A 15,890-nucleotide genomic window follows, 5' to 3' on the forward strand; every position below is an offset into this window, starting at 1 on the left:
CCCTGAACACAGCTGTGGCCTGTCCAGACGCTGCTCAGACAGCCTAAACAGTATTCAGACACTCCTTATACTGGGGACAATAAAAGGACACCTCCAAATGTCACATTTCCTCAGATGTCGCCATAACACAGATGTTGCAAATCACGCGGGAACGGTTCTGGATAACATCCCATAGCTCTGTGTAGCCCTCAAAGACGAGTGGAATAACATTCCACGGGCCACAATTGACAATATTATCAACTCGATGAGAAGACGATGTGTTGCTCTACAGCACAGGTGTCAAACATGTGGCCCAGGGGCCAAATTCGGCCCGTAGGATGAATTAGTGAAATGCAAAAATTACGCAGAAGATATTAACAATCAATGCTGTAAAAATCATTTTAATTCAGTTCCACACACAGACCAATTAGATCTTAATTGGGTCAGGTCAGTCATCATAACCTATAAATAATGACAACTGCAGATTTTATCTTTGTTTTAGTAGGAAAAAAAGTAAAATTACATGAAAATGTTTACATTAACAAACTATCCTTTAACAAAAAATGTGAATAACCTGAACAAATATGAATAACCTGAAATGTCTTAAGAGAAGTAAATGCAATTTTACCAATATTATACCTGGTACTTTATGTTTTTGTAATTGTAATGTAAGTTGTAACGCACATGCGTAAATGATAAACTGATAAACTGAGGCAGAATATTGTTAAAATTGCACTTGTTTTTCTTAAAACATTTCAAGTTGTTCATGTTATTCAGATTTTTAAGGAAATGTTGTAGATATAAACATTATCATAATATAATTTTACTTTTTTCACTGTCATTATTTTACTGGTCCGGTCCACTTGAGATCATATTTGGGGTGAATGTGGCCCCTGAACTAAAATGAGTTTGACACCCCTGCTCTACAGGAAGCCAATGGTGGACACACAAGATATGGAGTTGTGATTTCTTTCAACAGGACCTCACCTGAAGGTCCATGAATGCCAGATGCCACTATCATGTTCTAACGGACACTAATCTGTATCACATTGATCAACAAAGTAAACTGTGTGTGATTTAATATTTTGTGCAACACCTACTGCTATTAAAATTGAAAGTGTCACATGGTGCGTTTATATTTTTGCTCAGTGTATTTGTACTAGTACTATCAAAAAGCTGCAAATATAAAAGTGATTCCTATGATTCGAAAAATGCTTACCCTTCTTGCACAGTGCACAGACATGGAGCTGTGAAAACGACTCCAGGAGCTTTTACGAAACTAACATTTTTTTGTATCATTTCCTGGAATCCACTTTTGCACTAACAAACAGCAGATGGCATCAGTGTGCTCAGGTTGTTCAGATGATATTAGGTGCAGAATGTATAACTAATAGTGACCTTTGTCTGCCCTCTGGTGGATTTTATACCTAAACACTAATCATAATGATATGATAATTAGTATGAGACAAGTGACTCACAGCGGTGTCAGCGAAAAAATAATATGTCGGGGCTGATGCTGCACTCTGAACACTGAACAGTGTAGAATAACTATCTCATAGTGCAACTGTCCTCAGCAGAGGCTGTAAGAGGTATTTAACCCTTTATTGGGCAAATGACTATTTTTGGTAATTTCCACATATATTACAAGACAGTGACAGCAACAGTTCCAGTGAGGACAGTGAGTCAACAGTCTCAGGTCTAATGTGGTCTACAGGGTCTGTAAGGTCCACCTCTGCATGAACAGTGAGTGGACCTGCTTTGTTAGGTACCATGAAGTAATGGTACTAATGTAAGGAATGATGTTCAAAGGGAGAATGTGGATGTGGACAGGGGTCTGGATCAGCACGCATGTTGGTCTAATGTTCTAAAAGTGTTGTTCTTTTCACCTTACATGCGTTTTTCTTGTATTTTTACATACTCCTGAGACCCAGGAAAGGGAAAATTGTAGCTTTTTGACATTAAACAGTTGTCTTAATTGGAAACTGCATAATGCAACAGTTTTTTCAGATACATTTTTTAAAATTACAGGAGGTCCTCGGGTTACGTGGTACTCGACCTACGCTGTTTTGACTTCACGACGCCTGAGTCTTGAGGATCCCAATATGGAACGATTTTCGAAAGCTTCAAGGGGAGTGATGGACATTGTACGGTGCTACCATGAGATCTGGAAGGAAAAGAGGAAGATTTCCTTCCAGACGGACATCTCCAAGTACTTCACCAAGGTGGAGAGACCAGTAGAACCCGTACCTTCAACGTCTACAGAAGATCCTGCACCTGCTACCCCTCCAGATAATCCAGATTCCCTAGGAGCAGCTCTCACAGCCTCCCCTCCTTCTTCTCCAGCCACCTAGTATTAGGTATTTAGGGGGTATTAAAGGGTTAATTCCGACTTACGCAGAAATTCGGGTTACGTCGCCAGCGTAGGAACGGAACTCGTTCGTAACCCGAGGACCTCCTTCTATGTATTTATTTGTTTTTTGCAATGGACAGCATTTTTTAAGTAAAACTGTCAAACTTTTGTCCCCTACAGAGGACAAAACTGCATTGCTAGTTCTCAGAATACTTCTTGGATTTTTTTTATTTTTGCCACTTAGGGTAAAGGAACCAAATATGGTAACTTCATTGACCTTGATTTTTTTTTTATGTAATAATAAAAAAATAAAATGTCCTCCAATAACACACTAAGTTAGAATTTTTGAATTTCAGAGTATTTCTATGAGTGCCCTATATACAGTTGTGGAAAAAATTATTAGACCACCCTTGTTTTCTTCAATTTCTTGTTCATTTTAATGCCTGGTACAACTAAAGGTACATTTGTTCGGACAAATATAATGATAACAACAAAAATAGCTCATAACAGTTCAATTTCAGAGCTGATATCTAGACATTTTCCATGTTTTCTTGATAATAACCAAAATCACTTCAGTTCTTACATCCATAGCTATGACAAAAACAGTGCTTTTAGGCATTCCATGTTTTCTTTACTGTCTGTTTTAGTCACATGATACACACAGGAGTTAGTACTTGATTGCATAACCATTGTTTTTGATGACTTTTGATGGTCTAATTATTTTTTTTCGTGACTGTATAAAGCATAGGTGTCAAACATGCAGCCTGGGGCTCAAAACCGGCCCACCAAAGGGTCTAATCTGGCCCCTGGGATGAATTTGTGAAATGCAGAAATTACACTGACAGCATCAAGGATGTTCGAATCATTTTAGGTCAATTCAATCTCAAGTGGGTCAGAACCAGTAAAATACTATCATAATAACCTATAAATAATGAAAACTAAAATCTTTTATCTTTGTTGTAGTGTAAAACAAAAAGTAAAATTACACAAAAATGTTTACATTTACATACTATCCTTTTGCAAAAAATGTGAACAACCAGAAATTTCTTAAGAGAAGTATGAGGAATTGCACCAATATTCGGCCTCTTACTAAACGTTTTGTGTATTTGTAGATCCACTGTGATTTGTACATTGTGATGCATATGTATAAATGATAAACTACGGTGTAATATTGTTAAAATTGCACAAATTTTTCTTAAGAATTTGCAGGTTGTTCATATTTGTTCATGTTATGTTCAAGTACGGTTCATAGATGTAAACATTCATTACGGAATTTGACTTTTTTTACTCAAAAACGTAGAAAAAAACTTTGGTGTTGACATTATTTATCAGTTCTTATCCTATTATTTATATTATTTTACTGGTCCGGCCCACTTTAGATCATATTAGGCTGTATGTGGCCCTTGAACTAAAATGACCCCTGGTATAAAGGGTTAAGGGAAGGGAGTCCAACTTGAATTCACATTAAAAGTTCTACAAATGATCATTCACAACAACTGTAATGTGTGTTTTTAATCTTGTGATGATCATCTAAACTTCTTCTCCACCATATATATCCAGGTGATATCATGGGAACATTCTGTAAAAATACGCTCCAACAGCTGTTTGAGTCTAGTGAAATTATTCAGCCAATCTGGCAACCGCTCCTTCTGGACAGATGGAGAGGTTGGCATGGTAGTGATCACATTTAGTAACGTCACATATCGCTCTGGATTTGCTATCAGCCAGACTCATTCAATCTTTTCACGTCCCAAAGGGAGGGTTTAGTACACAGGTGTCAAACATGCGGCCCGGGGGCCAAATGCGGCCCGTCAAAGGGTCCAGTTCGGCCCCTGGGATGTCTTTGCCAAGTGCAAAAATTCCACAGTCTTGAATTGAATTTTAAAAAAAAAATAGATTGAATTAAGGAAAAAATCTTGAATTAAGCCAAAAAAAAATAAATAAAAATCTTCAATTAAGGAAAAAAAAAATTTCAATGAAGCAAAAAAAAAAAATCTTCAACTACGTAAAAAAAATCCTGAATTAAGCCAAAAAAATCTCAAATTTAGCAAAAAATCTTGAATCAAGCAAAAAAAAAAAAAATCTTCAATTGAGTAAAAAAATCTTAATTAAGCAAAAAAAATCTTCAATTAAGTAAAAAAAAATCTTCAATTAAGCCCAAAAAAAATTTAAAATTTAGCAAAAAATCTTGAATTAAGCCAAAAAAAAATCTTCAATTAAGTTAAAAAAAATCTTGAATTAAGCCAAAAAAAAAACCCCAAAAAATCTTTAATTAAGTTAAAAAAAACTTGAATTAAGCCTAAAAAATGTTCAATTAAGTAAAAAAAAATCTTGAATTAAGCCAAAAAAAAAAAAAAAACTTCAATTAAGTAAAAAAAATCTTGAATTAAGCAAAAAAAAAAAAATCTTCATTCATTTTCTGAACCCGCTTTATCCTCACTAGGGTCACGGGGGTCGCTTGGAGCCTATCCCAGCTACATAGGGGCGAAGGCGGGGTACACCCTGGACAAGTCACCAGTTCACCACAGGGCTGAACATATAGAGACAAACAATCACTCTCACATTCACACCTATGGGCAATTTACATTAACCAATTAACCTATCAGTGCATGTCTTTGGATGGTGGGAGGAAGCCGGAGTACCCGGAGAGAACCCACGCAGACATGGGGAGAACATGCAAACTCCACACAGAAAGGTCCCACCCCCCGTCGACTGGTGTTGGAATCGAACCCAGGACCTTCTTGCTGTGAGGCACGAGTGCTAACCACTGCACCACCGTGTCGCCCGAAAAAAATCTTCAATTAAGTTAAAAAAAAATCTTCAATTAAGCCCCCCCCCCCAAAAAAAAAAAAAAAAACAAACTTTAATTAAGTAAAAAAAAATCTGGAATTAAGCAAAAAAAAAAAAAATCTGGAATTAACAACTTAATTTTTTTTCTTTGCTTTAGTGCAAAAAATAACATTAAATTATGAAAATATTTACATTTACAAACTATCCTGTAACACTAAAATGTGAATAACCTGAAGAAATATGAACAACCTGAAATCTCTAAAGAAAATTAAACACAATTTTAACAATTTTTCTTCCTGTTCTTCAGTGTTTAGTGTCTTTGTAGATCTGACCTATAATGCACATGGAGAAACGATAAGTGGAGGAATAATATTGTTAAAATTGCAGTAAAGTTTTCTTACGTTTTTTACTTTAAATTTCAGTATTTTCTTTTTTTTTTTTTTTTTGGATAGTTAATAAAAGTAAGTATTTTCACAATTTAATGGGATTTTTTTTACACTAAAACAAAGGCAAAAATTTGGAGTTGTCATTATTTATAGGTTATTCTGTTATTATTTTTCTGGTCCGGCCCACTGCAGATCAAATTTAGCTGAATATGGCCCCTGAACTAAAAATGAGTTTGACACCCCTGGTTTAGTATATTTCTGAAGAAAATACAAACCTTAACGTTGAGGATCTGTACGGCAGGTACAAGTGAAATTTCTTTCAGTTTCTTGATCCGTGTTATTTATCTGTAAATAGAGGCTACGTGGGATGTTCGGTTGAAAATTTTTACATCGGGGTGTTAGAGGATTACTTCAAAGCTCAGCAACACTCTCTAAATTTGGCTCATCAGAGAGGAACTTATTGATTTGGCCGCCAAAGACCTCGTTTGTCTCCTACTTGGTGGAGTCTCAGATGACAGAGCACTTGCGTTTTACCCCCTGCAAGTGGCAGCCAACCTCAGACAGAGAGACAGAGTATTAATCAGGCCTCACTCTCCCCTATGCCACTGCCCCCTTCACCGTCACCTCTTTGGACCCCCCCCCCCACATACACACACACACACACACACATACACACAAAATGGACATCTGTGGCCAACACTGGAAATGAGCCTTGAAAGTGTAATTAATGAGCGCAATGGTGAGATAATTACACAGAACACAATTATTGATCAGACCGGCAAACTCCTGAGTCTTAAAAACGTCTGACCTGAAAAGTCTTACCTCATATTGCGAGGAAATACGACGGGTGAGGTAATGCAATATATATTAGACCATATTTGGGGTTTTTTCAATCCTGAGAGAGTATTGAGATGCATAAAAATGTCTCACCGTAGGAAAGGTTCTGGAACTTTGACCTGAATTGATTCACTCTGAGTGAATATCTACCCAACGTGATATTACTTCTGTTTTCACTGAGAGAGAAACATATTAAAATGTGAAAATGACAAATGGTGTCTTATTTGTGGTGCCAGTCAAACTCAGCCGTAATATGAGTGATTGAGTGTGATACTTTATCACAAAGCTTCTGGTAAATTATACCGTGTGACAAAATAATTGAGAAGTTGGTCCATAATATGTGTTATATTTGATGAGAAATCAAATAGTATCTTCAGGAAAAATCCAAGAAAATGTAATGAAATATGAGATAATAAAAGACGTTAACCCTTTCATACATAGTGTTCACTCCAGTGGACGGTTATTCTGCAGCTGTTCTCTTATATATTCACAGGTTTTGTTTTAGTTGCATAATCAGCTGACACAGTGGACACTTATGCACCATCCAATACACGGACAGTCATACCATTACTGTAACTTTCCTGTTCTTGATAAACCTGATCTGTAGAGATATGTTTGAGTGTGAATCAATTGTTAATTGTTAGACTGTAATTAACAGTTTAAAAAAAAAAAAAAAAAAGGGGTTTTTTTTTTTGCATGTTATCTCCATGAACTGGGAAGATTATGACTTGTTAATTATCAGTGTTGGGCAGTAGCGTCACTACTTGTAACTTACTACAATTCTCAGTAGCTTGGTGGTAACGTCACTATTTCCTGAATCAAGTAACGTTTCAGTAGCTTAACTCTTTTATTGATCAAATAGCATGGTAACGACCACAGAAGCTATTTTTATATGCAGTGGAGAAGCAGTTTGTAGTCTAGAAAAATTCAATTATATCATGCACAACACAAGCACTCAAGATTGTTTGGAACAGGGCCACACACTCTGTCTGCATGGGGCTCACTATAAACCAGGCGTTTAACCTGGAGTGGGCGTGGTTTACTGGAACGTCGTCGTGGACATTCTTGGAAGCGCCGTGCCCGCGCTTAAGGACCGTGTAGCACAGGGGTGTCAAACTCATTTTAGTTCAGGGGCCACATACAGCCTAATATGATCTAAAGTGGGCCGGACCAGTAAAATAATATAAATAATAGGATAAGAACTGATAAATAATGTCAACACCAAAGTTTTTTTTCTGTTTTTGAGTGAAAAAAGTCAAATTCCGTAATGAAAATGTTTACATCTATGAACCGTACTTGAACATAACATGAACAAATATGAACAACCTGAAAATTCTTAAGAAAAATTTGTGCAATTTTAACAATATTACGCCGTAGTTTATCATTTATACACATGCATCACAACGTACAAATCACAGTGGATCTACAAATATACACAATGTTTAGTAAGAAGCCGAATATTGGTACAATTCCTCATACTTCTCTTAAGAAATTTCAGGTTGTTCACATTTTTTGCAAAAAGGATAGTATGTAAATGTAAACATTTTTGTGTAATTTTCCTTTTTTTTTTTTTTTTTACACTACAACAAAGATAAAAGATTTTAGTTTTCATTATCTATAGGTTATTATGATAGTATTTTACTGGTTCTGACCCACTTGAGATTGAATTGACCTAAAATGATTCGAACATCCTTGATTGTTAATATCGTCAGTGTAATTTCTGCATTTCACAAATTCATCCCAGGGGCCAGATTGGACCCTTTGGTGGGCCGGTTTTGGCCCCCTGGCCACATGTTTGACGCCTGTGGCGTAGCAGAATCCGGGCAGTGTTGGAGCTTTCCTCCACTTCCTTACTGATGTTCCCCTACCTCCTGCCGCGTCGTTGCTGTCAGTACCAGTGAGCGGACAGTGGATACAGGATGGAGTGGACCAGGTGCGTCATGTGGGGCTGAGTTTCCATGGAGGAGTTGGAAATGAGCCCTGCACCACACACCTGGTATCACCTGGAGCACCTGTCAGATGACAGCGTTCACTTCAGTGCAGAAGGAAACGGTGTTCTGCTGAACATCGGATGGTTGTTGGCTGAGGTGTGTGGACGGTGAACACCACAGGCTCTTTTCAGAGCCGCCAAACCCACAGTAAAGAGCACTACAGCCAGTTCCCCTCTGCTTCTGTGGTTCATGGCTGTGACACAAGCACCAAAGGAACCAGTTTGTCAGTGGTGTAGTGGTCCCTGGAGAAGGGGGTAGACTCTCAGTTTTTGCATTTTGTTTAAGTAGTCCAGAAAAACGCCCTGTTTTTGAAACAGTGACATGTCAGACTACTCTATTTAGTTTACCCAAAAATCTGTCAGTAGTATTTGGTCACAATTATAAAATTATCATGACTTGATTAGGAGCAAGTTGTAGGTAATAGGGGAGAGTGGGGTGATTTGTGCCAGGGGAGAAGTAGTGCCACCCCTTGTTTCTAGAAAACCATAAAAGAAATTGGTCATGTGACCAAGAACCATCCATTTTACTCATCCTACAAAGAAGAGAGACACATGGCATGAGAGGTAAGCACATTTTAGCTCACAAAACTGTTTTTTGCCTTTCAAAGTAAAATTTCTGTAATCAAGGTTTTTTTGTTGATTCTTGTGTCTGAACAATTATAGACAAGTTTAAAAACATTTCACATGTGTTTTAATGCTTTAATAGGCTACACAATGAGTCTGTATGTGAGACACATGATGTTAGCTCTAAACTGCTGGATCATGCTAGTTTTTCCAAATGGTGGGGCTGGGGTGATTTGTGCCAAAGGGCCTGGGTTAAGCTGTGCCAGCGGCACAAGTCACCACTTCTGATTATTTTCAACAGATTATTTTATAGTTATTGGATATTGAATGGTGAACGGTGGTGCAGTGGATAGCACTTGTGCGTCACAGCAAGAAGGTCCTGGGTTCAATTCCAACACCATTCGATGTGTGGAGTTTGCGTGTTCTCCCCGTGTCTGTGTGGGTTCTCTCCAGGTACTCCGGCTTCCTCCCACCATCCAAACACAAGCACTGAAAGGTTACTGGGTTCATCTAAACTGTCCACAGGTGTGAATGTGAGTGTGATTGGTTGTTCGTCTCTATATGTCAGACCTGGGATGAAATGGAGACTTGTCCAGGGTGTACCCCGCCTTCACCCATAGGTAGCTGGGATAGGCTCCAGCGACCCCTGTGACCCTAGTGAGGAAAAAAGCGGGTTCAGAAAATGAATGAATGTATATTGTACGCTTACATTTTATCACTAAAACTATATGACATTCTTAATTTTAGACCAAAACCCATCATGCCATGCACTTACAAACAGAAGACATACAGGGCTGCAGCATCGACACGTGGGATTTTAAGTAGTAGATCTAGACCGATCAATTAGAGCCTTTATGTTCACAGGACATTATTACTGCCCTTTTTGAAAAAATGTGGACCCCCATAATGTATGCAATTTGCTTGACAAATGCATCGAATTATGCGGCAACATAATGGTGTTTTTTTGGAGGGGAGTGATTTTTTTAATCATGGCTCCAACAGGTCTTGAACATTATGGCTTTCACATGTGTTAAAAATAAATAAATTACTGCTTCACAAAAGTTAGGTGGAACAGGCTTTTAGAGCCTTTATGTTCATAGAGCATTATTATCACTGCAGGTGATATCCATTCCAATGTCCAGAAGTTTCCATTAGGACCATTTACATAGGTTTCATGCTGGTTAGATGATTGTGGTGATTTTCTTTAATGCACTGACATGTTGAATGGAGTTCAGGAGGGATTCTAGGATCAGAGGTTCAGGGGTGCTGAGCAACCAGAGTGCTGGCTGGCCAGGAAAGAGAAATTTCACTGTTTAATACATTTTAATGCAATTTCAGACCATCGTTCCCATATTTGTGAAAGAAAAGCGTAACATTTTTTGGGTATGAGAAACTCTGTGACTAAACCGTCAAATCTGATAAAAGTCATTTAAATGCTGAGCCACAGTAAAAGAGGAATGGATTAGAATCATAAAAGAAATATACCCTAACCCGAATTTCTGGTGGAAGACAATCCTCCATTTTAATACAACAGCTCCTCTACATATACATATACATATACATATACATATACATATACATATACATATATATATACAGGGTGGGGAAGCAAAATTTACAATATTTTGAGGCAGGGATTGAAAGACAGTGTATGACCAATTAGTTTATTGAAAGTCATGAGAATTTATTTGCCACAAGAAAATTGACATAATAGAAAATGTTTTTATTCTATGTGTCCTCCTTCTTTCTCAATAACTGCCTTCACACACTTCCTGAAACTTGTGCAAGTGTTCCTCAAATATTCCGGTGACAACTTCTCCCATTCTTCTTTAATAGTATCTTCCAGACTTTCTCGTAATAGTTTTGCTCATAGTCATTCTCTTCTTTCCATTATAAACAGTCTTTATGGACACTCCAACTATTCTTGAAATCTCCTTTGGTGTGACGAGTGCATTCAGCAAATCACACACTCTTTGACGTTTGCTTTCCTGATTACTCATAAGGGCAAAAGTTTCTGAAAAGGTATGGATAATAGTGTTAGGTATGATTATGACATCAATATATGTTTGGTTTCAAAACAACTGACGTAGTGCCTGCTGAGAAAAAACAACTAAATGTTCATTGTAAATTTTGCTTCCCCACCCTGTACATATACATATACATATACGCGACAATGGGTTTAACTCAAGAGGAATATTAGTGTCAGATCTACTTCAAAACACTGTCTGCATATGACAATACATTCACTTTACAGGCTCTATCAGTGGAACATTTTTAAATCTCTTGTATAAATGGTCAGAAACCAACATATATGTGGAAGAACACACCATCATATACCGTCAAAACATCAGCAAACCAGCACTTTTGTCATTGGTTTTCCAATTAATCTGATTAAAATACATAACATTCAGCACATTTAATCTCTGAGGCAGATAATTTCTAAAAAAAATTGTAGACCAGTGTATATGTTAAGCGTCTCTCTGCTCTCCTCTCTCTCTCTCTTTGTGCTTTAACCAAAAGGCAAATAACCAAGCGCTGTGTTTTATATCTAATAAGAGATATAAACTGGTACATTTATTCAACTTATAACATCATTGTAATAGAATATTTGGTTGTTGTCGAAAATGAAGTTATACAAGTTGATCTTACACTCTTACCTGAATCTGGCTCAATCATATGTTCCTGTCTACACACACACACACACACACACACACACTAGGAGTTAATGGTCATCCGGTCAGTTATCCAGTCAGATAAAGTCAGTCTCACCTTGTCTTTATTCTGAACACATGCACAGACACAACAGCAGCTTCTGTCAGTCCAGTTCAAACAGAGGGCAGAGGTGGACTGAACCACATGGAACATTTCTTAGGCAGAAAAAACATCAGCTAACTCCCACCTAACAGCATAAACAGTGATCTACGTTTCAATGCAGCTAAAATCGGGACTGGTGATGATAATAATGTGTTGGTATTAAGTGGTAGAAGTAAACAAATGTTTACACCAGGTACTTCCACCACTACTGTACCCAACTCCTTGTATGTCTATTTTTTTGTTTTACTATTTGTTTGTTCAAAAAAATGTAAAACCTGTTAAAAATAAAGTACAAAAAAAAAATCAAATCAATCAGTCAAGTGAGTCATAATAGAATATGTTAGAATGTGAGAAAACATCAGATTAGCAGCATTAAAAATGTTTTTATTTCATTGTTTTCATATCACTTTCTGATATTGGCTTTTAAATACATGTTTCTGTGCTTCAAGAATAAAATGCATGGTGTAGCCAAGTGGACATTTTTGTAAATCCATGAAAAAAATAAAAAATAAAACCTCAATTGCATTGTTTTTTCATGCCTAATGAGGAATAAAAACACTGAAGAAAAGATCTCGACAAAGGTTCTAATAATTCATGCATGAAAGGGTTAAACCATCCCAGTGGTGTAGTTGTGCAATTCAACTTTCTAATGCTGTTGTTGTACAAATATATATCAGTGATCAGTGTTACATGATATATTTTTAATGCAGGTTAAACTGTGTCTGACTTGGGATAAATTATGGGCTTTCAGTCATGGGCTAGGTCATAATCAGAGTTAAAGTTTCATTTTTGGAAATTGCTACTTCTCTTATCCAGTGATTTGCATAAACAGTTTGATAAAACTATAAAAAATCATCTTATAAATATTAAACTAGAACCAGGAGATGTTTTAGATTAGATTTAACATGAATGCAGCATAAAAAACAGGCGAAAATGTAGATAGGCAGTACCTCTAAAACTCAGATTTCATTCTTTAATTCGCAGGTGTCAAACATGCGGCCTGGGGGCCAAATGCGGCCCGCCAAAGGGTCCAGTTCGGCCCCTGGGATGTTTTTGCCAAGTGCAAAAATTCCACAGTCTTGAATTGAATTAAGCAAAAAAATTTAGCTTGAATTAAGGAAAAAATCTTGAATTAAGCCACAAAAAAAAAAAAAAAATCTTCAATTAAATAAAAAAAAAATCTTGAATTAAGCCAAAAAAATCTTCAACTAAGTAAAAAAAATCTTGAATTAAGACAAAAAAAATCTCAGATTTAGTAAAAAATCTTGAATTAAGCAAAAAAAAATCTTTAATTAAGTAAAAAAATCTTCAATTAAGCCAAAAAAAATCTTCAGTTAAGTAAAAAAAAAAAAAATCTTGAATTGAGCTAAAAAAAAAAAATCTTAAATTAAGTTAAAAAAAAATCTTGAATTAAGCCAAAAAAAATCTTCAATTAAGTAAAAAAATCTTTAATTAAGCAAAAAAAATCTTCAATTAAGTAAAAAAAAAAATCTTCAATTAAGCCCAAAAAATTTTGAATTCAACAAAAAAATCTTGAATTAAGCCAAAAAAAAAAACCTTGAATTGAGTAAAAAAAAAAATCCTGAATTGAGTTTAAAAAAAAAAATCTTCAATTAAATTGAAAAAAATCTTGAATTAAGCCAAAAAAAATCTTCAATTAAGTAAAAAAAATCTTGAATTAAGCAAAAAAAATATCTTCAATTAAGTAAAAGAAAAATCTTGAAGTAAGCAAAAAAATCTTCAATTAAGTAAAAAAAAAAAATCTTCAATTAAGACAAAAAAAAAAAATTAAGTAAAAAAAAAAAAAATCTTGAATTAAGCCAAAAAATTAAAAATCTAGAATTAACAACTTAAATTTTTTCTTTTTTTAGTGCAAAAAATAACATTAAATTATGAAAACACTTACATTTACAAACTATCCTGTAACATTAAAATGTGAATAACCTGAACAAATATGAACAACCTGAAATATCTAAAGAAAATTAAGCACAATTTGAACAATTTTTCTTCCTGTTCCTCAGTGTTTAGTGTCTTTGTAGATCTGACCCATCATGCACATGGAGAAACGATAAGTGGAGGAATAATATTGTTAAAATTGCACTAAATTTTCTTATGTTGTTTTAATTTAAATTTCAGTTTTTTCAGTTGTTTTTTTTTTGGATAGTTCATAAAAGTAGGTATTTTCATAATTTAATATTGTTGTTTTTTTTTTACACTAAATCAAAGACAAAAATTTGGAGTTGTCATTATTCATAGGTTATTCTGTTATTATTTTTCTGGTCCGGCCCACTACAGATCAAATTTAGCTGAATATGGAACTGAACTAAAATGAGTTTGACACCTCTGCTTTAATTCATACAAACCTGGTAACACAGGCTTGTTTTTTGCTATTATTCCGAAGATAAATTAAAGGTTCATTGCTGAGGATAATTTAGGCGGACCCAGTTTAAGAAAAACTTCATGTAATATTCATAATCATGTTTTAATTGATATATAGTCACATGTATATAGTCACATGGACATGGGAATGTTTAGTTTTACCTTTGAATGAGTAGTTTACATCTGTAGAGGAAGTGGGTTCACCATGTCTGGACATAAACAGACTTTTGTTTTTTTCCTGGAGTTACTGTAAGTGTAACTTCACTGCTGATGTCACTGAACAGGAACTGATTACATTCGACAACAGAGTAACAACAGACACTTTTTCTTTAACTACTAATATTTTATAGGAATTACTGGGTGAATATGTGATAAAGTAGCCTAAGGAGAGTACAACGATATCTGTAACAGGCTTAAATTAACCAAAAAAACCTCCTGTTTTCACTGTATAATAAAAATGATTATGTCCGTTCTTTTAAAGAGGCAGAAAAGTCTGTTTAAATATTGAACAGAGTCCAGAGGACAAGAGGACTCTGTCTGAAAGGACAGCAGAGGAGTGTGTGGGACTGGACTGAAGAGCAGGTTATGTGGAAGAACAATAGACAGCTGGAAATGGAAACCTCTTCTCCTCCTCCTCCTTCTTCTTCTCTTTCCTCTCCTTCTCCTCCTCCTTCTTTTTCTTCTCCTTTGTCATCTTCTTTTTCTTCTCCTCCTCCTCCTCCTCCTTCTTCATCTTCTTCTTTTTCTTCGTCTTCTTCTCCTTCCTCTCCTTCTTTTCCTCCTCCTCCTCCTCCTCCTTGGTCTCCTTCTTCTCCTCCTTCTTCTTCTCCTCCTCCTTGATCTCCTTCTCCTCCTCCTCCTCCTTCTCCTTCTTCTCCTCCTCCTTCTTCTCCTCCTCCTCCTTCTTCTTCGTCTTCTTCTTTTTCTTCGTCTTCTTCTACTTCCTCTCCTTCTTTTCCTCCTCCTCCTCCTTGGTCTCCTTCTTCTCCTCCTTCTTCTTCTCCTCCTCCTTGATCTCCTTCTCCTCCTCCTCCTCCTTCTTCTTCTTCTCCTCCTCCTTGATCTCCTTCTTCTCCTCCTCCTTCTTCTTCTCCTCCTCCTTGTTCTCCTTCTTCTCCTCCTCCTTCTTCTTCTCCTCCTCCTCCTTCTTCTCCTTCTTCCTCTCCTTCTCCTCCTCCTCCTCCTCCTCCCTCTTCTTTCTGTCCTTCTCCTCCTTCTTCTTCTTCTTCTTCTTCTTCTCCTCCTCCCTCTCCTTTTTCTCCTTCTTGTTCTTCTTCTCATTCTTCTCCTTCCTCTCCTTCTTCTTCTTCTTCTCCTCCTCCTCCTTCTTCTCCCTCTTCTTCTTCACCTGTGCTGTAGCTAATGAGGCTGGAAGCTGATGACCAGATGAAACATGGACACTGGGAGTGACAGGTTTATTTTGGTCTTCTGAAACAGCATTGAGCATGAAAAATGACATGCCAGCTTGAATAATTAAACAGCTCCAGAGCTTGGCTCATCCACCTGTCCGCAGATCAATAGACAACATTCGGATGGAGCACGCCATATGTTCTAAAGCGGCCCACTCCATTCCAATCCTTAGAGAGGATGTCCATTTTCTCTTTGGCAAGGAGCTGCTCAGTAGTTATGGGATGTTTTACGGATAGTTAAACAAACTGCTGTAATTTTTTCTGTTATTTCACACACACACACACACACACACACACACACACACACACACACACATCGCGTCAGGGTATGATTTTCCTGGACTAAAAACAATATATTTTCCATAAATCTAATTCCATAACCACCCTCCTGC

General features: G+C 36.5%; 1 long non-coding RNA gene across 1 annotated transcript; it reads left to right on the forward strand.

Annotated features, from left to right (window-relative positions):
* The first annotated feature begins 984 nt into the window (after window positions 1-984).
* On the forward strand, window positions 985-15,682 carry LOC115419807 (uncharacterized). Its single transcript, XR_003935468.1, has 3 exons — window positions 985-1,051; window positions 12,081-12,090; window positions 15,672-15,682. It is a non-coding gene; the product is annotated as an uncharacterized LOC115419807 (long non-coding RNA).
* Window positions 15,683-15,890: the final 208 nt, after the last annotated feature.

Source organism: Sphaeramia orbicularis, chromosome 5 (genome assembly GCF_902148855.1).
Source record: "Sphaeramia orbicularis chromosome 5, fSphaOr1.1, whole genome shotgun sequence".
NCBI lineage: Eukaryota > Metazoa > Chordata > Actinopteri > Kurtiformes > Apogonidae > Sphaeramia > Sphaeramia orbicularis.